We start from the raw sequence: 23,428 nt of genomic DNA on the forward strand, positions 1-23,428 counted from the left end.
TTGTCACAGTGACATGCTCCCACAGCATGTTGATAGCTATTAGTGCATTTTGTTTTCAAACTGCAAAAATAATTTGTCGCTCCACATTTACCAACAACTTGAAATACTTTTTTTCTGTTAATCTCTAAGGAGAATTAGGTTTCCATGAGACCCCAGGATTATCAAAACATTTGCAGAATCTTCAAAGTGAACAACAGGATTGTAGTATCAACATTTCCAAGATGAAAAGATTAATTACAATGCCAGAAGTAAGTGCTATTCATTATGGTAATGTATTAAAAATAGATTAACTATTTTTTTAAAGAGAAGAATTCATGACATCCACAAGGAACTGAGCATGGTACAAAGACTCTGTCACATGTTACTTATAAAAAAATTCCTTCCAGTAGCACCTTAAAGACCAACACAGATTCTGTGTATCTGAAGAAGTGTGCATGCACACGAAAGCTCATACCAAGAACTAACTTAGTTGGTCTTTAAGGTGCTACTGGAAGGAATTTTTTTATTTTGACTATGGCAGACCAACACGGCTACCTATCTGTAACTGGAAACATGTTACTTATGAGAAGGAAAGTTTCATGCATTGAAAGGGATCAGAGCAAGACCACTGAACGTGCCCTCAGTCATGTGCACATTGATGTCCGCAATAAGGCAGCCATGAATGCATCTTAGGGTGCCAAACATATCAGGGGGTAGTCAGTTGCATAGCCTTGCCTCTCCAACACAGTCTCCACCTTCAGGTGAGTAACAATTGAAATGAGTTTTAGACACAGCATCCTCTGCTGTGCAAAGTAACTCTCCCACAATCCTCTGTGCTCATACATGAGAAGACTTACCCAATTTAGACCCAGTCCCAGCACCAACTCTTCTTGCTGCAAGATAAACCCCTTAATAATAGCTGCTATAAAGTTCCCAGTCTGCAAGAATCCAACGCTACAATAGCTAAAACTGAGGAGGGAACATTCTGCTCCACTCTGACAATGTCATGCTCTCTCCAGCAGGGGGAACAAACCCATCAGGCATAAACAAGGAAGAATCACAGTGGCCCAGGCCATCCCCCTTTCAAGCAGGGATGGATAATTTATCCACTATGAAATCCACAAGGTGCATATGTGGAGCTCAGTGACAGAAGGTTGTTATACTATACCTCTAAACTACTTTAATTAACTTTCAATGAAAAATATAGTTCTGCAGAGAAGCTATTGGAAAACTGATTATGGAGTGATTTAACACACATGCTTTACATTCATGGGATGAGCCTCAGGATTATTCCATTGTCACAAGGTTGCATAAACTGCTGACACTGGACCTGTTCCCAGATGGCTCTATTAACAGCAACACACTGCCTTCCACAGAATTAAGTGAGCCTGAGAGAACTATGAAAACAACCATTTTAGGTTGTCATGAAGGGATGGACAGTATGTGATGTTTTTTTTATTGATTCATGGAAAACCATTGTAGAACCTTTAATGCTAAAGAATCTTCATTCTGTTCTATTACAAAATTTGGCTTGGTCACTTTCAGAGCCATTTAAATATGTTAATTTTAGCCAACTATTAAGGGATCACACAGGAAACAGCATCAAGGGGCCTATCTTGCACTTTATAAGTCATACCTTATCAAGTATTTCTTGTAATCAATCATACCTACTCACATAAAATTCATACCACCTGTGGTCAACTAAGAGAAGAGGGGATAGATAGATAGATAGATAGATAGATAGATAGATGGATGATAGATCTAGATATAATGTCAACAGAGGCACAGAAAGAGAGTCTACTCATCATTAAAGGCCAGGAATAGCTCAGTTGGTGGAGCACGAGACTCTTAATCTCAGGGCTGTGGGTTCAAGCCCCACCTTGGGCAAAAGATCCCTGAATTGCAGGGAGTAGATGACCCTTGTGGCCTCTTCCAACTCTGCAATTCTACGATCTATGATCATAACGTAAAAATAATTGATTGTTCATCTCTTGTATTACACACACTACCTTTTCCCCAGATGCTATGATTTTTGTTGTCTGTATTCACCAATGTTTTGAAGCTTGTCTCAAATCCCCAAATTAAAAGCATGCCCTAGCTACTGTAGCTTTATCCATCCATGATTAAGATAAGCAGCAATGTAACTTTTAACAGTGGGTAGGCGTAGGTATGATTTCATGCAAGAAAGGGGGCAAGCATATGCTCTTGCTTGTGATTCCTTAACTGTGGTTTAAATATTAGGATCTCCACAGCCACCAAGGACTCCTAGCTTCAGACACATCTGAATCAATTAGTCAACTACTTTAGCAGAGGCAAACCACCAAATTCCCCATCTTATTCCCAGCAGCATCTTTGTATCTCCTTCAATGTAGGATAAGCAATTTACTATTACAGTAACTGTTTATCACAAAAGTTATCAACATTATTCTGCGCACAGCTGTACTTTGTTTCATAGCTAAACAAGGATCTGCTACTGCTTAACAAGGATAACATGTGACTTCTATCATGATCTGCAGTATTTGAGCACCTGAGATTAACCTAACTGAAACGCAACAAAAACGGTTTACTGTATAAATACATCATGGCCAAGTGTCTATCAATGTATACAATGTTCTGCAATAATTTGAATTGATAGGTCTTTTAACTAATTTTAAATATTTTGTTCATGTGTGTATTTAAACAACAGAATAGGGAGAAATTAATGCAGTAACGTCCTTAGATGCTCCCAGGAGTATTCGGAAGGTGACTTGGATAGGTACCAGCAAGCACATAACAACGAGCTGTGACCTGCATGCACAATGGCATATTTTATTGATGCCAACCTTATATGAGGCAACAAATGTCAGTCAGGCAGCTGCTTAACATCACACAATGAAACTTCAAACTGCCCTTGAGGTACAAGACCAATGGTAACCATTAAAAAATTGCATTGAATTAGATGTGTGTTTTTCTAAACAACATCAACTCTAAACTGTCTCTCTTCCAGCCTCTGAAAAACTGGTGTGTGTTAATAATTTTAATGTATTGTTCCTTTATTCATGAGCCATTACTTGTTCATTTTTTAAATATATTATGGCTTTCGGGTGCAGTTGCATGTAGAACCAGTATGGTGCAGTGGTTAGTGTGTTGGAGTAGGACTTGGGCGACCAGGGTTCAAATCTCTACTCAACCATGAAACTTGATCGCTGACCTTGGGCCACTTACAGTCTTTCAAATTTATCTTCCTCCTTCACACAGTTGTCATGCATGGAGAGAAAACACAGGAAGTGGGGAGAGACAGTTTGAGCATATAGCGCCAATCCTGGCCCGAATGCACTGGCTGCCAATTAGTTTCTGGACCCAGTGCATAGTGCTGGTTTTGACCTATAAAGCCTTTAACATCTCAGGATCTCAATACCTCAAGTACTGCCTCTCCTCATATGAACTGAACTGGACCCTGTGATCATAATCTGAGGCCCTTCTTCGTGTGCCTCCTCCAGAAGACATCTGGAGGATGGGCAACTGACTGTTGATAGGAACAGATAATTGCTAGAACCCCAGTGCTTTAAAACTTGCACTGGTCCAAGTTCAAGGTCCTTGTATTAATTTGCAAGGCTCTTAACTAGAGTCCAGGATTCCTCAAGCACTGCCTAATCTCTCATATCCCTGCCCGATCAGTGAAGTTTGTGGGGGAGTCACTGTTAGTGGTCCTTCATGGTTCAGGTGCACAATCTACCAGTGATCAGTACTGTTGGCCCAATTTTATGGAAATCCCTTCCGGTTGAGGTCAGACAGGCCTTCTCCCTGCTGAACTCCTGACACTCAATGAAGACTTTTTTTATTATTCTAGCAGGCATTTTAACTGGTCTGGTTTTATAGCAATAACTGATTTTTTTCCCTTTTCTGTATTGTAATCTCCATACACCGCTCACAATCGTAGTATATAAATTGTTTAATTAATTAAAAATTCATTGCCTATAGGGATATCACAGGCAGCATGAATAGGAGTTTATAGTGCAATTCAGAACCAGTAAAATCACTGGGAAATTGGAAAAGGGCTTGTGCTGTGTTTTGCACTACCACCCCTTCCCCCTGCATTTCATGAACTCTCAGCTTAGATCTTAAAAATGTATTGCATGCTTACGTTTTTCAATTTTCTAGAAAATAAAAAACTTAATTATTTTATTAATAGTTTCATTCCTGTTGTGAAGAAATCCTGCAAATGTTTTACTAAAGGCAATACATATATCATTTCAACACAACCCAATGCATTGAATAAGCCATAATAAAAAGCATATGTATATAAAATTTATTGATGCGCTTATCACTTTTGGTAATGCTATAAAAACTGTAATGATCAGAACAATACATTTCACTGTAGCACCACAGCTTCCTTACATTACATCATTACTCGGCAACCCCCTCAATTCCCAATTTACTACCTTTCCTTTTTACTTTTGAATACTACATGCTTTTCTTAATCACATGTTTTTCTCCTGCACAGAAGCAGTACAATCTTTGAACCAAAATTTTAAAAATCCTTCCAGTAGCACCTTAGAGACCAAGTTTGTTATTGGTATGAGTTTCTGTGTGCATGCACACTTCTTCAGATACACTAAAACAGAAATCATCAGACCCTTATATATAGTGAGAGGGTGGGGAGGAGTATTACTCAGAAGGGTGGTGGGAATGGGTGATTGGCTGATAGGTGTGGTAAACCTGTTGACGACTATTAATGACTGCAATTGGTCTTACAGGAAAAAGCAAGTGCTGAGATGGCAAAAAATAGCTTTATCATGTATAATGAGATAAGAATCCAATGTCTCTATTCAGAACAGGTCTCTCCATGGTTTTAAGTTTGGTAATAAGTTGCAATTCAGCAACTTCTCTTTCCAGTCTATTTCTGAAATTCTTTTGTAATAAGACAGCTACTTTGAGATCTTGTACAGAATGTCCTGGAAGATTGAAGTGTTCTCCTACTGGTTTCTCTGTCTTGTGATTTCTGATGTCAGATTTATGTCCATTTATTGTTTGGCGTAGGGTTTGGCCTGTTTGCCCAATATAGAGCTGAAGGGCACTGTTGGCACACACAATGTTAGAAGATGAGCAATTAAATAGTCCTGAGATGGTATGTTTGATGTTGTTGGGGCCAGGAATGGTGTTGTCCGGGTGTATGTGGCAGCAAAGTTGGCATCTGGGTTTATTGTAGGCTCTGGTATCACTGTCCATGTTAAGTCTGGTTGTTGTATTATTGTGGGTGAGGAATTGTTTAAGATTGGGTGGCTGTCTGTAGGCAATGAAAGGTCTTCCTCCCAGAGCTTGAGGAAGAGAACTGTCATTGTCTAGGAGAGGTTGTAGATCTCTGATGATGCATTGAACTGTTTTAACTTGGGAGCTGTATGTGATTACTAGTGGTGTTCTGTTATTTTCTTTTTTGGGTCTGTCTTGCAGCAAGTTCTCTTTGAACCATTTGCTATGTGCCAGGAGGTTCTTTATTCCTGAGCAAGTCACAAAGGTGCTGTTTTCAACTGGAGGCTTATAATAGGACTTCTATACATGCTTACCCAATAATAAGTTTTACTTCTGAGTGGACATGCCTAGATTACATTGCTAATATTGAAACTCAAGGTTCACTGAAATTGCATTGGAGTATTACCTATATCTATCTTAATAAATTAAAAAATTGTCCAGTAGCACCTTAGAGACCAACTAAATTTGTTCTGGGTATAAGCTTTCGTGTGCATGCACACTTCTTCAGAACACACTTCTGCCTGCACACAAAAGCTTATACCCAGAACAAATTTAGCCGGTCTCTAAGGTGCTACTGGACAATTTAATTCTTTTATTTATTTTGACTGCGTCAGACCAACACCTGAATCTATATCTATCTTATTTTACTTGCTTCAGAACTATTTTAGTTTTTATCATCATGTCTGTTTTAGATGAGACACATTTGCCATTTTCACTTGCGTCCTTAGCACTGGATAATTTCTAATTAAGTGATTTCTTATTATCTATGCATCAAGATTGGAGTGGCAGCCTGAAACTCAATTTGTCCTTGGAGCAACACGACTGCTTCTCCACCTATTTCAATCAAGTATGTTTACAGCTTGTGGAAAACTGTCTCCTCACCCCATGTTGTCATTCTAGTTTTAAAAATTCCAGAAGGTGACAAGAACGTCTGTGCAAACCCTCCTCTATCACCCAAAGACATCACATTTCATTCTACTGCTCCTATTCAACATCCCCCTAAATGGGATAGAAAAAGTTCTCATCACCCATGTCTATCTTTCAAATAAATTAGCTTATGCCTGCCCATTTCCCCTTGGCACAAATCCAAGGTGAAAACACACTAAGGCTTTGTCTAGACTAAGGATTTGCCTTTCCTATCTGCTTACCAGAGTGATTGTATCGGTTTGCACCTTTAGTACAAAAGCACTTGGCTGCTGCTGGCATTGGTGCCAATCTAATGTAGGCTGCCTGTGCAAATTTAAAAAGAGACTGTGATCCTATGCCATTTAAAATGGAGTGGAACTTTGTCAAATGTCTCTGAGATCAGGATTTCAGCCTAGATAACTTGACATGCAAGTAGAACAAGTACCAATGCAATTGGTGCACAGGCTTCAACCCATGAATGGGAGCAGTAAGAATGAATACTGCTTTAGAGTATTTACATAGCAAGCTTCTCTCTCAACTGTGAAGCAATGCTTTCAGCCAAATGGGCAGTCATTCCCACATCCAGCTGGGTGTACTTTTTATTCAAAGGGGAACTTCCGCTGGCTGTTAATCTGGATACAGCCGCAGCAAATTTCCACCAGGCAAATGTGGAAATGACTATGCTTTTGACTTATACCGTGCATCCCAGCCACTCTGAGTAAGCCCCAACATCTGTGGTTGAAGCAAAGGTTCTGCATCACAAAATACAGGTTTGAGCCCCAGCATCATTTTAGAATATATGTTCCACATGAATTGCCGAGATTATTCTGTGAAGAGATTGTTAGAGAGAAGATCCATCTTTAAGAAAGATTAGACCAAGGTGGCCTTCCAGCGTCTGTAATCACCTGCAGGGGTGCCAAGTTGAATAAAATGGGGGGGGCCCTCAGGTAAGCCCCAACCCACATAATCGATCACAGTTACTGATAACATACACCATTTAAATGACAATGTCGATCAATTTGAATGGCAATGTCCAGGCCCCTCAAATAATTTTTTTTGGGGGGAGGAGGGACCTTGGTCGCTAGGAGTTGGTTCTTAAGATCACCTGAATATTTAACTTTATGTATTTTTTTTCCTGATTTTGTTAAATCAAGTGAGATCTCTGGTCTACCCAGCATAGAATTGTGTAAGAAGCAACTCTCAGACAGAGGCTATTCCCAGCCCCATGTGATCCTTTAATTGAATATTTCAGAAACTGAACATGGGAGCTTCTTGCATGCAAAAACATGATCCCTCTACAAATCACAGAACTAGTAATAGAAAACTTTTTCCTCCGTCTTTTCGGATACATCTGTTTCTTTCTGTACATAGATATGAGACATTCAGATTGCTATTTCTTAAAACTTATTCCAGGCACACATAATATTATCATGCTGGCCAAAAGTTGTATTCCAGTTCTTGAAGGTAACCAGAGAACTAATACACAATTATAACAAGTACGACATTGCTTACAACATTTTAAATATAAACTTCCTTGTGAGCACTTGACCTAAAAAGAGAGGTAAAAACAAGTAAGTGAAGCAGCAACATGGGCTGTAGCCTCATACATGTCATACTCGTACTTTTTCGGGTCCCAAATTTCTCTTTTTTAAAATGGGAGACCACCATAAATAACTGCATTGTTGCTTTATTATTGACGAGTTTTAAGAATTGTATGTAGTTGTGAATATGTATTTGAAGTGTGTGCATACAGAACCAAAATCACAATTGTATTCCATAAGAAGAGCCAAGTATACATTTTACTGAGGACCAGGCAGATATTAATGATGGGTTTATATTTAGTTCCTTGCCTACTTTGCTAACTTTCTATCTAGATCTGTAAACAACTGACAGTTTCACTAGCAGATAAGACTGAAAAATACTCTTGTGCACACAGTATGCAGTTTTGGTTCTATACAAAAAGGAGTCCAGCAATATATTTTGCTTATTCAGTAGTTTTCCTCACCCAATTCCTTATTTTTCTCCGATTGTAGATGTCAGTGTCAGTATTTTACAAACCATACCAGGTTGCTGAATGACAGACTTGCTGAGCTTAAAATATTGTGGAGGAGGCATGAAGTCAGCATATGAGAATTTAAGTGGAAACTGAATGTTCAGTAAGTGAAGAATGCAGTAATTATTCCAAGCACCCTTTTGTTGTTAAGTCTATAAAATAGTCAGTACTCGAGCCAAAGAACCTACCGTATTTTTCCAGCGTTACAGGACTAATAAAACAAATGAAGTTTGGTATTTTCCTAGAAATAATCCACAGAAAGTCCACCAATTCACTCTTCTACATAATAAATTTAGAAATCATTAAAAAATAGAAGAGAAGACATCTGCTTATGCAGGTTCAACACAAGAGCTTGTTAAAATACAGGGATGTCTGTGGGAATGTTGATTTCATAATCAGGCGTCTTTCCCAGGGACAAGATCACTAGTAACAGCAAGAAACTTAATCAAAGTCTTCTAGCATTCCTGGTCCTTTTCCTGTTTTCAGTGGCTAACATTTTGGCACTGTGTGCCCTACAGGAAGGTACCCCAGACCAGGGAGGGCACATGCCATCAGCACCCAGTTGGCCTGAGAGGAGTCTGGTCAACCTTCATTTTATACCACCTTGGCAGAAAGGCAGTATAGATCGGCAGTAAATAAATAAGGGTAAAGAAAAGGGCAATTATCTTTCTATAGGCTAGAATCCCCATAGCATTTAAAGTTTTCGTGAAGATTTTTCATTTCTTTCATAAATATGTTTTACAGTAGTTTCTGTAGCACAATTCCTTCCAGCTCTTGAAGTCATCATATCATAGACTCAAGCACTGTTTACGCACAACAATCTGAGTACAGATTTGAAAACCAGCTGGTATTGATTAAGCAAACTTAAATCTAGTGATTAAACAGCACAAAAGTTAGACTGTAAACAACCTTTTTTTTTTTACTAGAACATCGTGTGATCAACGGCAAAGAGGCACAACAAAATATTTTTGGCTGCCTTCACAACTGCAACTTGTTTCGACCAGAATAAACTCTCCCGCCCTTACGTGACATGAACCAGATATCTGGTTAACAGTAGATCAATGGTTTACTTTCAGACAGTCTGCAAGATCACAGTTAAGGTCTTTCCCAGAACAAAAAAATGGCCAAGGCAAAGATAATGCTCATCGCATTCTTCACTGCTGCACTGGATACATGCCTGAAAAGGATGTAAATATGAGGTTTACACATTTTCCATGTCAAGAAATTTCTATTTACGGTAAGTTAGTACAAATGCACCAAAGTTTTAAATTTGATGCCTTTCAAGACAGACTTCCAAGAGAAAACATAAGGCAGCCATCCATCAGCTTACAATTCCAATCAGCCCCAGCCAGCAGTGCCAATGGCTAGGAGTCGGGAGAGTTTTAGTCTAAAACATCTGGGAGGCACCATGCAGAAGATGGCTGATATTAGGAAAAAGCAAATATCCAATTATGGTTTGCTTGGTTTCTCCAGTTCCCACAAAACAATGACAGCAACAAAGGCTCCCTTTCTTTTCACTCAATTCATCCACAAATAAAATGACTCACTTTGCAGCCAAACAGGGCACTGCCACTTTACTTGTTCACAAGTAAAACACAACAATGTCTTGGTGCGCTATAGCAACTAACAATGATAGGTGGTACCAAATGGTAGCAGGTGGATGATTGCTACACTTGCCAATTCTGGGTATTCTTTACTAACTGAATGAAATCCAAAACTTTGGTAATGTTAGTTGCTGAAATTGCACTTTTAAGGTTGTGTTACAAGAAAGCTCAAGGAAGTGTTACTGCAATTTGTATCTTAATTCCAGTGACTCTGCGTCCATAGTGAATGATGATTGTATCCACTGTATTTCCTCACACAGATTCGGAAGAAGATGGGCACCGAATCTTTCAATAAACTGCTGTACATGTTGCAGAATATCTGCTTTGATAAAAGCAAAGCTTTACTGTTTTATCTTTCTTCAGAAAACTGGGCAACAGTTGGAAACATGAATAGAATTTTCTGAACCACAGCTCAAACCAGAGTTTCAGCATTGTTTTCACTGTCTTTGATGTTGAGAAAGAGGACAAGTTATCATCACACCATTATGCTTGCGTTTTCTTACCAAAAAATAAGTATCCATTACTTCCAGAAGGATTCAACTGTCACTCATCTTCTGTCTCTTCTCCCACATCCTTCTACTTTCATCACTTTCCTGTCTTTCTGTGCCTTTCTGCCTTCCTACCTTCTTGCACTGTCATTTGCTGTTCTCTCTTGCCCAGATTCCTGGATCTGACCAGTGGCCCCAATCTATGGCTCCCAGGATCAGGCCAATTCAGTCTGTGCCACATGGGAATGAGGATGTTGCAGCACCCCTGCTCCTTATAATTCTCACGTCCTGCAGCCAGACTTCTGTCATCACCTCCTAGGCCCCCAGATACTCTTATGACGGCAACCACAGAGCAACCAAGCTACCTACTGCAGTAGACACTTCTGAATTCTAGTTCTCAGCATAATTCCATTTTTTGGAGAAATCTAGAAAGCCATAGAAAGTACAGTGGTATATCGGGTTAAGAACTTAATTCATTCTGGAGGTCCGTTCTTAACCTGAAGCTGTTCTTAACCTGAGGTACCACTTTAGCTAATGGGGCCTCCCGCAGCCACCGCCACACGATTTCTGTTCTCATCCTGAAGCAAAGTTCTTAACCCAAGGTACTATTTCTGGGTTAGCGGAATCTGTAACCTGAAGCATCTGTAACCTGAGGTACCACTGTATCAAGAAAGTGAAGAGAGTCTTTACACTCCACAGAGATCTTCCTTGCTACAGGCATAGAAAGGTGGGGCATATGGCTGGACAGAAATATCTCTTATTGAAAAAGGTTCTTGCAACTCTCATGGAAATTGATAGAATGAGTGTCTCATCAGAATAATGTGTTCTAGCTCAGATGCCACATATAGCACTCCTTTGGTTTGGTCAGCCTTAACTGGAGGGACGAGAGTGGCGCTGTGGGTAAAACCTCAGTACCTAGGGCTTGCCGATCACATGGTTGGCGGTTCGAATCCCCGTGGCGGGGTGAGCTCCCGTCTTTCAGTCCCAGCTCCTGCTCACCTAGCAGTTCGAAAGCACCCTTAAGTGCAAGTAGATAAATAGGTACCGCTTTATAGCGGGAAGGTAAACGGCGTTTCCGTGTGCTGCGCTGGTGCTGGCTCGCCAGAGCAGCTTCGTCACGCTGGCCACGTGACCCGGAAGTGTCTCCGGACAGCGCTGGCCCCCGGCTTCTTAAGTGAGATGGGCGCACAACCCTAGAGTCGGACACAACTAGCCCGTACGGGCAGGGGTACCTTTACCTTTACCTTTAACTGGGGTCCAACATGGCAGCAACACCTTTGCCATGACCTACCTGCAACAGCCTCACAACCCACCTGTTTCTCCCAACTCACTGGTTGAAGACCAAAGGTCTAATGTCTCTGTGGGTATGCAAATGCTCTCACCACCACAGCTTTCCAGATGTCTCTCCCAGCCAGTTAAAGCTGAAAAGAGTTATGTAAAAGTTTAACATGCTTCTGTTTGCCCTCCAAAAGTAACAGGGAGAGCCAGGGCTGGCAGTGTACGGGACTTCTACTAAAGATGGGTTGTAGTTCTTTTAATTAAAATGGGAGTCAGTATCTAGAACAGGCACCCCCAAACTCAGCCCTCCAGATGTTTTGGGACTACAATCCCCATCATCCCTGACCACTGGTCCTGTTAGCTAGGGATGATGGGAGTTGTAGTCCCAAAACACCTGGAGGGCTGAGTTTGGGGGTGCCTGATCTAGAATATGCAGCTACCACAGTACTACCATAACTTTAGATTCCAGTAATAGCTGCAGAAAGGTAGGTTTAGTGGGTATATCTGTACTGGGCCCAGAGCCAGCATAGGTGCAAGATTCTGAGCTCTCTCTTTTTTTAAAAAAGTTGCTAGCCCATTAGAATGAAAGATATGAAACTAAAGGCACAGGCACTATTTGGGGGGAGAGGAAGGCTTTTTGAGAGATGAGGCTGCTTCTGCCTTTCAGTGTTTTAAGCCAATGAATGAAGTCAGATCTAAATTAGAATCATACAAACCAGACAGAAGAGCCCAAAATAGCCTGAACATGAAGAAAGGACTTCCGGGGTTATTTGCAAGCCTTTTGTGTGTCTTCTTTGGTGTCTCTTAATTCAGGCAATTGAAAAATGTCAGGTTTACTCTGACCCTCTTTTTTGAGGGATGAGGGAGCCTTCCTTGGTACAAAAGTGATTGTTGCCCAGAAAAATAATAATTGAGAAATCTAGGGTTTTAAGTGTAGCTGTGAGTTGTGGCTCTTTGTTTGCTCTTTATTTTTCTGAGTGAATCAATGTCAGGTATGCTCCAAGAAATCTCTTATTTGAAAGCACTGTTTTATAGACAGTTCCAGTAAGAAATATTGAGTTTCTACACAGCAGGTGGCATCCACAATGCATCGTGTGTTCTACCGACTAGCTCACTATACTTTATCAGGTAATTGTTCACATGACTCCTATTTCTGAACTATGCACTACATCTAAAGAGTGAACTTTGAGCTCACCATTTACTATATTCATGCTTCGTCATTCAAGGTACAGACTGGGAAGACTTTTTAATAAAAGACAAATCACACATTCATGACACTTGGAAGACATAACCAAAGTTTAATTAACGAGCTTAAAAGGTAATTGGAAGAGCAGTCGTATCACTTTCTGAAGACGTGCCAACTTGTCTTGGCATACACTAAAAATCCTATTAACTCAGATGCAGAATAAAAGGACAAACGAACTTGGCGGGTATCAGGATTACATCATTACATTATTGGGAATCACTTTGTGAAGGAAAATCCATCTAGTTATTGAAGTGTTCAATTTCTCTGTGGCCTGTAAACACAGGGTGAAGTGACTAGTGAAACATACCTGATGATACAATACAAAAGCAGCCACTTACCTGGTACAAGTTTGTATCTTGGTAATGCTGCCCAATATTACAATTTTTGTTACCGGTCTGACTTGCTTTTTGCAAATCTGTTAATTTAATTTCAACTTGGGAAGTAGATAACGCCAGTCGTACAACTGAAAATTAGCACTGAGACTAAAGGACGGCTAATGTTTCTAGCTAGCTTAATAAACATGGATGAATTACCAGAATGGTAACTGAGGTAGTCCATTGCCGGTTCTTTTTTTAAAAGAGTTTTCTGAAACACCTTAAAGGCTAATAAATGTATCTTGGCATAAACTTTTGTGGACTAGAGCTCACCAGATGCACAGAAACTGAAATGCAAAGAAACATGAAACAAAAAATAAAGTAAAAATAAAACCCTGATAAATCTATAGGCTTCTTTAAATAGTACAATGGGTTGTTTGGGAATCATCTTCCATCATCATCATCATCATCATTATTATTGTTATGTGCTTCATCAAAATAAAAACAAAACTACAAAAATTCCCAACAACCTATCACCCCAATCAAAACTACTGTCTCTTTAGTGTTCCAAATTTCAAACCATCTTCTTAGCTTGTGAAAGTTGACTGTGTCAGAGTACAAAAGCTTCTGTGTCAAATAAAACCCATTGCTAAAAATGTGTCAATCAAATTCTAGCTTATCCTTTAAAAAAACCACAAGATTTACCAAATCCCAATTGCACAAGTTTGAAAAAATTGACTACACTGCCAAACAGTGAAGTGTAAAATATTTGCTCCTATATAAGTGTTAAATATGTTTTCTTGAGGTTTTCATAGGCTTTTATAGAAAAGGTTGTCTTTGTAGGGGCTGCAGGACAGCCCTCCAAAACAAACATTATTAACCCACTACCCCATGCAACTGCAGGCAATACAAATGTATGGCTCTGTCAGCAGAGATTGTGCTGATCACAAATGCCCATGAAAGGGAGGAGATTATGGAAAGTCTGTCCTCGACACCAACAAGTAATACGAGGCATAACTGAATGCACAGAAGCAGGCAGATGAATTTAAGTCAAGCCATGATTAGCTGGTGTCCCACTGAAATCAATGGGACAAGTTCAACTCTCTTAGCCTGAATCCAAACTAATACCATTAGCTCTGCTCTACAAAAGTTCTTTTAAAGAGATTTAGACAACCAGTGGTTGATGGCAGAAAATTACCATTTCAGTTAAAAGACCTTTTAAAACTGTCAGGAAATGTTTTAATGGGAATGCATAAAAGCAACCAGCCTGACCCTCTGAACATCAATCACATTTAGAAAGCAAAAACCAGGGAAAGCTTTCATCTTTTCCTATCAGACACTCTTCTATAGCGAAGCCACAGCTTGAGGCAACTACAGGTTTCAAAGACTTTGCCGAAAGCAGAATGACACTTTTTTTCCCTGTTGTTGTTTTCAAAATGATTTTTGTTGATTTCCTCTTACATAGCGGTACATTTGTAATAAAAATATTTTAAGTTCGTTAACCATAAACAGTGCTAAACAAAAAGAGGCCCTTTAAAGTATCTAACTTGTTTGTAAGATATCTAAATAAAATTGACAGTTTCTAACCCCCACAAAAAACAAGTTTCTGGAGACAGGTCAACGTTTTTAAGATAACTACAAAAGCATAGATTCCGTTCACTGGCAAAGGACAGAGAACGTGGCTAGATTTAGAATGAGGTAAAAGCAGCACAACTGCCAAATTAGGTAATATGCATTGGGGAAAGGGGAAGAGGAACAACGTATTTATTTTGCTTTGCTTTTTGAGATCCTTACTAAGGGCATTCTCCCCATTATGCAGTGTGTGAATAATAATAATAATAATAATAATAATAATAATAATAATAATAATAATAATAATAATAATTTATTATTTATACCCCACCCATCTGGCTGGGTTTCCCCAGCCACTCTGGGTGGCTTCCAACAGAATACTAAAAACAGTACAGCATCAAACATTAAAGACTTTCTAAACAGTTGTCTTCTAAAAATAAAATAGTTGCTTATTGCTTTGACATCTGCTGGGAGGGTGTTCCACAGGGCAGGCGCCACCACTGAGAAGGCCCTATGCCTGGTTTTCTGTAACCTCACTTCTCACAGCAAGGGAACTGCCAGAAGCCCCTTGGTGCTGGACCTCAGTGTCAGGGCTGGACAATGGGGGTAGAGACGCTCCTTCAAGTATACAGGACCGAGGCCTTTTAGGGCTTTAAACGTCAGCACCAACACTTTGAATCGTGCTCGGAAACGTACTGGGAGCCAATGCAGATCTCTCAGAATCGGTGTTATATGGTCTCGGCGGCTACTCCCAGTCACCAGTCTAGCTGCCGCATTCTGGATTAATTGCAGTTTCCGGGTCACCTTCAAATGTAGCCCCACGTAGAGCGCATTGCAGTAGTCCAAGCGGGAGATAACTAAAGCATGCACCACTCTGGCTCGACAGTCTGCAGGCAGGTAGGGTCTCAGCCTGCGTACCAGATGGAGCTGGTAGACAGCTGCCCTGGACACAGAATTGACCTGCGTCTCCATGGACAGCTGTGAGTCCAAAATGACTCCCAGGCTGCGCACCTGGTCCTTCAGGGGCACAGTTACCCCATTCAGGACCAGGGAGTCCTCCACACCAGCCCGCTCCCTGTCCCCCAAGGACAACACTTCTGTCTTGTCAGGATTCAACCTCAATCCGTTAGCCACCATCCATCCTCCAACCGCCTCCAGACACTCACACAGGACCTTCACTGCCTTAACTAGTTCTGATTTAAAAGATAGGTAGATGAACACCCAGCCCAACCCCCCTGATGATCTCTCCCAGAGGCTTCATGTAGATGGATATCTTTCTCAGGGTTATCAGTGCATGTCCATGCTTAAAGAGTTGCATTCTGAATTATAAAAACAAAGTAAAAAAGCAGATCCTGAAAACTGGCCAGAGTTTAAAAGGCTAGCTAGTCTTACCTTTGATTTACCCAGTTCTGCCATCTGCACAATAGGAGGCACACCTTTACTGAGAGGTGGCAATAATTACAGGCTAATTTTTGAAAACAGGTGAGCAAAATTATACAGCAAATGTTTTGAGTGAGGAAAAATGACCTGGGTTTTTTCAATTTGCAAGTATTCATTCTCAGTAATGGACTTAAAAAATTGGGGTTTTCACTGGAAAATTGTGTGCCTCTGGTTGAGCTATGTTAATGCCAGGGATGGAGAATTTGTGGCCCCCTTCAGTTGTTGCTGAACTCCAATTCCCATCAGCCCCAGCCCCCTTGGCCAATGATCAGGGATGGTTATAGTTGTAGTCAGTGCTTTTTCCCAGGGGGTACACTCAAGGGTATGCAGTACCGGCACCTCTCTTTTTTGTTGTTAAAAAGTGTGGCACTTACTGTAACAATTTCATTGTGACTACCGGCAACTATTTTACTAGAGAGGAAAAAAGAGCACTGGTTGTAGCCTAAGCAACATCTGAAATCTCTTCCATCCTCCCCCCAAATTCACTATTCCAGCAAAAAATGGTTAGGCATTTTGCAAAATCCCAGATATTGCAGGCCTACAACAGTATAAACAAATAAATGGCACTTCCATACATGGTTCTCAGTGTTCCAAACTTTGATGTAACCTGGTGGAAAATGTACAAATCAACCAAACTTCTTCACAATGAAGCACCATGAAAAGGTCACCCTAGTTTTCAGTGAACCACCACAAATCTGTCAGCATGCTTGCCCGTGTTTGGGCCTTCTCCTAAGAAGAGAATTAGTCTAGAATTGAGCAACCTGAAGACTGAAGGCCATAAGAAAGTGCCAGCTTTTCTGAAGCTTCGACCATCTTCAGATGTAGCAGTAAGAATGCATGTGAGTACTTACATTGCAGAAATCATTTTACAAAGCAGATGACCCCTATAGGTGATTGCACAGCCGTTTCTTCACCTATTGTGAGTGGCTAGTTTTCCTATGCTGCCCTCAAATATACATCACATACACATGCTTAGAATATAAATCAGAAACCAGCATAATTCTTGTCCATTTCTTTTAATTAAGTACAGTCGTACCTTGGATCTAAAACGCCTTGGCTCCTGAACAATTGAAACCTGGAAGTGAGTGTTCCAGTTTTTGAATGTTCTTTTGGAAGCCGAATGTCTGACGGGGCTTCTGCAGCTTCCAAATGGCTGCAGGAAGCTCCTGCAACCAATCAGAAGCCGCTCTTTGGTTTTCAAACATTTTGGAAGTCAAACAGACTTCCGGAATGGATTCCGTTCAACATCCAAGGTATGACTGTACTGGAGTTTACCATTAAAATATTCTGGCTATGAGGAAAAAATGGTAGTAAGTTTTCCCACAGGATTATGGATTGGATGTGATTTCTAGCTATCTTAATTTGGTGAGTAATATGAAAATATTTATCCTAAAGGACAGGAAACTAAAAAATAGCATTTGTCTACACCCAGTTTTGGCTAAGTCAGAATGTTATTTACATTCTTATTCCCTGCCACAAAGGCTGCCTGGATGACACAAATTTTAAACAAGCAGTATCAGATTTAATGAGGTTCCCATGAGATTCTTAAACCTAACCAAAAAACACATTCTTTCAGTTATGAATCATAATTAAAAAGATTTCTTGGGCTGGTGTCCTTCCTGCTGAAATTCTTCACAGGGAGATGAGAAAGCAGGAGTTGAACATCAAGCTCCAGGAAAGGTTATGAGCAGGGCTTTTTTTCCAACTGGTACTTGTCGGAACTCAATTCTGGCTCCTTTCAGGTGAACGCCATTGCCATTCTAAGAGAATGAGGGAGGTGTTCATGGTGAGTTCCAGCACCTCTTTTTCTAGAAACTGGTTATGAGTGTCAGAATGCAAAGAGGAATCATATATGAAGCCATAAGAGGAGATTTAAGGTGGAAGAGAGAAGGGGAACCTATGGGGTAAAGAATTAATGTGCAGAGCCTCAGTACCTCACCACAAACTAAACAAGCCACAACTGTAGCATGAACCATTTCCTTCTTGTGGAACTCAGCAAGTTTCTGCATATCAAAACAATGTGGATGTACTGCAAACTAAGATACTGGCTTATCTGTTTCTTTGGCTTTCCCTTGGATTCTTGGAATGACACCGGAAATAGTACTTCGAAATGTAGAGGAGGGGATGAGATAAAAGCCAGCAGAGTACTGCACTCCAGTGAAAACATCTCACAGTATTCCTAGATGTGTTTCATCAGCATTTTTTTTTTGGAAACTAAAATCCAAGTGAAAAACTGGTTATTCATAAAGATGGGCTAAGATTTAAAAGCAGAAGGTTCTTAAGGCATTGATACATATCATGCATTGGTGTTCCAAACAAAACTAAAAGGACTCGCTTGCATCCAACTAGTATTGCTTTATTTATTTACATGAACAAGTATAACTATGGACTCCCTAAGGCATTCAAACCCTTTAGGTTGACTTCACTTCTCTCACAGGCCACTTCACTTGGCTTGCATAATTATTCAAATAAGAGAAATATAATATTACTGAACAACTTGTTTCAAAAATAGCCCTGTCCAGGAGATTATTGAACAGTTGAAGAAATACATTTAAAGGAAATGGCAGTGCTGTCACTGAAGCTATTTTATGCAGGGGCATTTATTTAATAAAATATCAAAAGCAGAATGGGGAAAAAAATCAGAATATAATGTCAAAGATGCCTATGGGGCTTCAAGCTATATGATATAAACAGAGCCAAGTGACTCTAGTCAGTCAATGGTACTACCTAGGAAGAAGTGCATCAAGATGCCAGCACTTGACAGGTGCTAAAAATATATTACCACCAGCAGCTGTCAGTTACAGTTGAAAACTTGAAATAGTTACTTTTACAAATCAACCTACAATTTTTCCATTCCTAAAGCGTACAATGGCCAAACTTCATCTTAATTCTAAATGCTGTGGGAGCAACATCAGTATTTCAAATCACAAAATGTTTAGTTCAGTTTTGGGGTTTTATCACAAAACTGACAGAAGCAGTTCCAAATGCTGATTCCTAGAGCAAATGACCACAGGCTGCATTCAAATATTCTGAGAGCAGAATTCCAGCCATAGTACATTTTAAGAAACATGACCTTTTAATGCTCATTTGTTTTATTCAAAACAGTTCTATACTGCCTTTCATCGGAGATTGTGCTTCACAGCAAAATAAATGTATTACCAATAAAATAAATGCATTAAACTACAACAAAATGGAATGTATCTAGTAGTCTACAGCAAGTGTCAAAGGACTCGGAGTAGATGCTTGTTGCATTTCAGAGGAAGGGTGATTCCATAAACTGGGTACCACAGAGAAGCCCCCCACCCCGCCCCCGGTTGCCACAAGATGATTTTTTGCAGAAGGGATTTGACCGAAGATCTCAATAAATAGTGGGAGGTACACATGGGAGATGGAGTTCCTTCAGTGAAATGTTGCAAAATATACAGCAAATTGGTTGCAAGTAACCATCTATGATTAGAAAACCCTTCTCATTAAATCTCTTATTAAAATTAAAGGTGCACATTGAACTCAATTCTCTTGGCAAAGATAATTACAGGGTCCTGAGTGTGCAATGCAAAACACAGAGAATTCCATTCAAGGTATTCTCTTTGCTATATTCAAAATAAAAAAAATTCCTTCCAGTAGCACCTTAAAGACCAACTAAGTTAGTTCTTGGTATGAGCTTTCGTGTGCATGCACACTTCTTCAGATGCACACGAAAGCTCATACCAAGAACTAACTTAGTTGGTCTTTAAGGTGCTACTGGAAGGAATTTTTTTTTATTTTGACTATGGCAGACCAACACGGCTACCTATCTGTAACTGGAATCTTTGCTATATGTAGTCTTGAAACAAGAACACTGCCAAATGCAACTTTCAGGTGCTGCTTTCACTGCTGAATTCTGAAACCCTATTCAAATGTACATGTAAATAGATCTTTCAACAATTTGCATTTCAGTTTCAGGGGGAAAATATTAACTACAACAGGAAATTCTTCCTAGAGTTAGAGTGATGTATTCAGGGATATAGGCACTCCTTTGCAATATCCTTTGTCTGGCCAAAGTCCAGGATCTTAACTGCCAGAGATGAGTCAGTATGTACACTACAAATGTAGATCCGGGGGGCGGGGATGTATATTTCTAAAATTTAGCTCCCACAAATTTATTACGCTTTCAAATCCAGCCTCTGTGTGGAAACACATGTTTGTTCTTCTATTGTGTCCAATGAGACTCAGTGATCCAAACACATTTTATCCAGGCTGGCTCACAAAAAGGCTTAACTAATCAGAAACTTATGAGATTAAGCCCTGCTGCCTTGCTGCATCACATGATGTCGATTATACACCACACAGATAATGCTGGAGACAGAACAATCTACAGTTTCTTATAATGGAGCAACAGCTTTTCTGCCACACCTGCTTTCGAAGAACATGCTAGCTCTCCCGTTCCTAAGAAAACAAAATCACTGGCCTAGTTCTCCCTTTGGTGATAATCAATATCTAGGTTATAGCACTTCTGGTATAAGACAACCCCTCTGAAGCATTTAGGGAAGCGAAAGAGGATAGCAGCTTTTGAACTGGGGGAAAGTTGTATATTATTTGAACATGGTGGGATACAGAGCTTGCTACAGTGTGCAGAAGGGAGTACAACTGTTGAATTCTTTCATGCAAATACAACATCAGCAAACAGTCTTCATCAATAACAGGAGATCAATGCTGAATCATAGAATTGTAGATTTGGAAGGGACAACAAGGGTCATCTAGTCCAGCCCCCTGCAATGAAGGAATCTTTTTGCCCAACGTGGGGCTCGAACCCACAACCCTGGAGATGCTCTACCAACTGAGCTATCCCACAGGCTCATGGAGACAAAACCTTACAAAATGAACTAGCTGACATGCTGCTACAAATCTGCCATGAAACCAGATGCGGATTTGTCTATTCAGACTGATTAAAATGAAAGCATTGCTATTTAATTAGAGCATGGAAGAACTTGCCAAGACACTTTCCAAAAACATCTTATGAAAAAATAATTATTAATACCATAAAATGTTCAGCTCTGCATTGTTTCTAAAAGGCTCGCTTTCCACCTTGCTGATTGCAAGCTGACTTAAAAATGTACTGGCAGTGTGTTAGCCCACAGAAAATCCTCGATTTTGTTAACTACTATTATTACCATTGAGAAATATTTCTGAAATAGCACATAAATCAATAACGATTGAAGCCTGGAAATTAAAAGACACCAAACATTTTATTAAACATTTCAGCTTGCTTGAACAGTGCCTGGTGTTTTAATCAACTACGGCTTGAATCCTATACACTTACCAATAATAACCCCATCAAAGTCAATGGACTTACTTCCAAGTAGCTAAAGTATAGGACTGAGCTGTATATCTTCCTTAGAATTGTGCTGTGAAAGTTTGATGACATTATATGTGCTTACGCAGAAGTAAGCTCAAATGCAACATTTGTAAAGTAGGGCTGCCACTGTTTAGCTCTTCTAAAATTAATTTCAAACAGAAGAAATCTGAGTAGATGTTTAATTTACCCACTGAGAAATTACCTAGTACTACAGATTATACTGTAATATCGTACTGATCATCCTCAGTGTAGCTGTTTCCCATGACTGGGAAGTAAAAGCACAATCTGCAGTTACAGGCTTGGGCCTAAGCCCTTTCACTGCCACTAATTGACCTACTGGCCTTTCCTACCAACAGATTACCAAATGTGACCTTTGAATCTTGGCTCCTATATCCTGATGCAACGGGAAAGTCTTCTCAGCCTGCCTGTGCCAATTCTAGCAATGAGTTCAGAACCACCTTTGGTGACTGTTGATTATGAGAACTGGGCTTGATCTTGCAGCAAAGGCTGCTTAGACATGGCCTGTCTCCAACACAGGCTAGCTCAAAATTCCATGCATAACACACAGCACTGTAGTGGGCGGTGGAGCTCATTAGCTTTCAAAAGCACTGAAAGCTACAACATACTCAGAAGAGAAACCACAAACTCACTTGCACAAATGACAAAGCCATGCTACCAAATAACGTCATTTATTTGTGCATGCCTCAAACCTTTCTCACAGTATGAAAAATACCATACGGTTGCTTATGAATGGTCCTTCATTCTGCAAGGCGGGCTTGCCTCTTTTGCCTGCAGTGTCCAAGTAGGAAAGACATGAACAGAGCAGTGATGTTTTCTGCATTTGGATGAAAACAATAAAAAGAATGAGAAAGTGATCTATTACCCCTTGCCAACCTGCCAGAGAATTACAGCGGAATTTTCACTGCTGAAAAATAAATCATTGGACATGCTAAATCAGCAGCCTGACAGTGACAGAACAGTCTGCAGAGTTTCTACACAAAATGCTCTCCGCATGCTGGCCTGCGAAATGGGCTGCACCAAGAGCAGTAACAAACATGCAGGGTTCCCTGCAGTGATCGTTGTGATTTTATTCAACCAAAATGCAACTACAGAAAATGCCCAGAGCCTGTGGCTGAAGGTTTGGGCTGGATAAGGCAACAAGCTTAATTCAGATAAGTTGTAGGTGGAAAAACTGTCAGTTCCTCTCAATGCTAAGTGGAGATGCTCAGGCAGTGGCGCTAGTTTAGGGTGTTTCTTACCAGATTTGGCTAGTTTGCCAGCTTGCCAGCTGCAATCCTGTCTGGAGAGAATGGACTTTGTACTAGGGGCATCCAGTTGGAATGTGCTCTTGCCCAGGGTTGCATTTAAAGACAGCTCAGAAACTTCAACTGGAACAAAATGCAGCCACCTGGCTGCTGGTTGGAGCCAGCTGGTCTGAGCATATTACACCTTTACTGTACCAGTTCCACCGATTACCAGTATACTTCAGTACTGAATTTGAAGTGCTTGTGGTGACGTTTTAAGCCCCTAATTTTTGGAGACCAGGTTACTTGATAAAGAACTGCTTGTATTCATATCAATTTGCCCATCTGCTTCAGATGCCCTTCAGATGTAACACTTGATTCTCTATAAGGTTAAGTAGGCCCCAACCATCAACACCCTTAAATAGGTCTTAAGATGCATCCTTTCATTGCTGCTTTTAATAGTCTGTGGGTGTGCCTAGGCTTTTAGCATGGCCTGTTAGTTTATACTGGCTTTAACAATATTTGTACTTGATATATTTGTAATAAAATACAGCGGTGAAGCGTGGGTTGTCAGCACCCGGGGCAAGGCAAGTAATGTGCGCCCCCTAACCCCTAACCTGCCGCCACTGTCAGCTTCTTCTTGCTGCTGCCTGGTCTGGTCTGGTGTGGTTCTCTCCCGCGCTCAGCGCTGCGCTGGGCGGCCGCTGCACTGTCCCTCCCCCAGATAGTCCCTCGCTCTC

General features: G+C 40.4%; 1 protein-coding gene and 1 long non-coding RNA gene across 4 annotated transcripts in view; one reads left to right on the top strand and one right to left on the bottom strand.

Annotated features, from left to right (window-relative positions):
* The window catches only part of CARMIL1 (capping protein regulator and myosin 1 linker 1), a 336,439-nt gene that overhangs the window by 285,608 nt on the left and 27,403 nt on the right, over positions 1 to 23,428 (bottom strand). The window lies entirely within an intron of this gene.
* Positions 159 to 10,029, top strand: LOC310714040. The gene is made up of 3 exons (XR_014529546.1): positions 159 to 248; positions 8,148 to 8,270; positions 9,094 to 10,029. It is a non-coding gene; the product is annotated as an uncharacterized lncRNA (long non-coding RNA).

This window comes from Podarcis liolepis (genome assembly GCF_965112155.1).
Source record: "Podarcis liolepis genome assembly, chromosome: 8".
Taxonomy (NCBI): Eukaryota; Metazoa; Chordata; class Lepidosauria; order Squamata; family Lacertidae; genus Podarcis; species Podarcis liolepis.